This window comes from Capricornis sumatraensis, chromosome 4 (genome assembly GCF_032405125.1).
Source record: "Capricornis sumatraensis isolate serow.1 chromosome 4, serow.2, whole genome shotgun sequence".
NCBI classification, from domain to species: Eukaryota; Metazoa; Chordata; class Mammalia; order Artiodactyla; family Bovidae; genus Capricornis; species Capricornis sumatraensis.
In genome coordinates this window covers 81,697,729-81,699,711 of record NC_091072.1, presented here as the reverse complement: position 1 = coordinate 81,699,711, position 1,983 = coordinate 81,697,729, and the positions used below count along the sequence as shown (strand labels likewise).

Sequence of the window (1,983 nt, the reverse complement as noted above, 5' to 3'; positions counted from 1 at the left end):
TATGGTTACCATCTTTCTAAATTTTATATATATGTGTCAGTATACTATATTGGTGTTTTTCGTTCTAGCTTACTTCACTTTGTATAATCGGGTCCAGTTTCATCCACCTCATTAGAACTGATTCAAATGTATTCTTTTTAATGGCTGAGTAATACTCCATTGTGTATATGTACCACAGCTTTCTTATCCATTCATCTTCTGATGGACATCTAGGTTGCTTCCATGTCCTGGCTATTATAAACAGTGCTGTGATGAACATTGGGGTACATGTGTCTCTTTCATTTCTGGTTTCGTTGGTGTGTATGCCCAGGAGTGGGATTGCTGGGTCGTATACCAGTTTTATTTTTAGTTTTTCAAGGAATCTCCACACTGTTCTCCATAGTGGCTGTACTAGTTTGCATTCCCACTAATAATGTAAGAAGGTTCCCTCTTCTCCACACCCTCTCCAGAATTTATTGCTTGTAGACTTTTGATAGCAGCCATTCTGACTGGCATGAAGTGGTACCTCATTGTGGTTTTGATTTGCATTTCCCTGATAATGAGTGATGTTGAGCATATTTTCATGTGTTTGTTAGCCATCCATATGTCTTCTTTGGAGAAATGTCTGTTAAGTTCTTTGGCCCATTTTTTGATTGGGTCGTTTATTTTTCTGGAATTGAGCTGCAGGAGTTGCTTGTGTATTTTTGAGATTAATTCTTGGTCAGTTGCTTCACTTGCTATTTTCTCCCATTCAGAAGGCTGTCTTTTCACCTTGCTATAGTTTCCTTTGTTGTGCAGAAGCTTTTAAGTTTAATTAAGTCCCATTTGTTTATTTTTGCTTTTATTTCCAATATTCTGGGAGATGGGTCATAGAGGATCCTGCTGTGATGTATGTTGGAGAGTGTTTTGCATATGTTCTCCTCTAGGAGTTTTATAGTTTCTGGTCTTACGTTTAGATCTTTAATCCATTTTGAGTTTATTTTTGTGCATGGTGTTAGAAAGTGTTCTAGTTTCATTCTTTTATAAGTGGTTGACCAGTTTTCCCAGCACCTCTTGTTAAAGAGATTGTCTTTTCTCCATTGTGTATTCTTGCCTCCTTTGTCAACAATAAGGTGTCCATAGGTGCACGGATTTATCTCTGGGCTTTCTATTTTGTTCTGTTGATCTATATTTCTGTCTTTGTGCCAGTACCATACTGTCTTGATGACTGTGGCTTTGTAGTAGAGCCTGAAGTCAGGCATGTTGATTCCTCCAGTTCCATTCTTCTTTCTCAAGATAGCTTTGGCTATTCGAGGTTTTAAAAATATGGAACGCTTCACAAATTTGCATGTCATCCTTGCACAGGGGCCATGCTAATCTTCTTTGTATCATTCCAATTTTAGTATATGTGCTGCCAAAGCGAGCACTGGTTTGGAGAATTTTAAGCATTACTTTACTAGCATGTGAGATGAGTGCAATTGTGCGGTAGTTTGAGCATTCTCTGGCATTGCCTTCCTTTGCAATTGGAATGAAAACCGACCTTTTCCAGACCTGTGGCCACTGCTGAGTTTTCCAAATTTGCTGGCATATTGAGTGCAGCACTTTCACAGCATCATCTTTCAGGATTTGAAATAGCTCAACTGGAATGCCATCACTTCCACTAGCTTTGTTCGTAGTGATGCTTTCTAAGGTCCACTTGACTTCACATTCCAGAATGTCTGGCTCTAGGTGAGTGATCACACCATTGTAATTATCTGGGTCATGAAAATCTATTTTGTACATTCTTCTGTGTATTCTTGCCACCTGTTCTTAATATCTTCTGCTTCTGTTAGGTCCCTACCATTTCTGTCCTTTATTGAGCCCATCTTTGCATGAAATGTTCCCTTGATATCTCTAGTTTTCTTGAAGAGATTTCTAGTCTTTCCCATTCTGTTGTTTTTCCCCTATTTCTTTGCATTGATCACTGAAGAAGGCTTTCTTATCTCTCTTTGCTATTCTTTGGAACTGTGCATTCAAATGGGTTTA

The 1,983-nt window shown here is 38.5% G+C and overlaps 1 non-coding gene across 1 annotated transcript; it reads right to left on the bottom strand.

Moving 5' to 3' along the window:
* Positions 1-1,278: 1,278 nt before the first annotated feature.
* LOC138079469 (U6 spliceosomal RNA) lies at positions 1,279-1,385 on the bottom strand. The gene has a single exon (XR_011144930.1). It is a non-coding gene; the product is annotated as a U6 spliceosomal RNA (small nuclear RNA).
* Between the last annotated feature and the right edge of the window lie 598 nt (positions 1,386-1,983).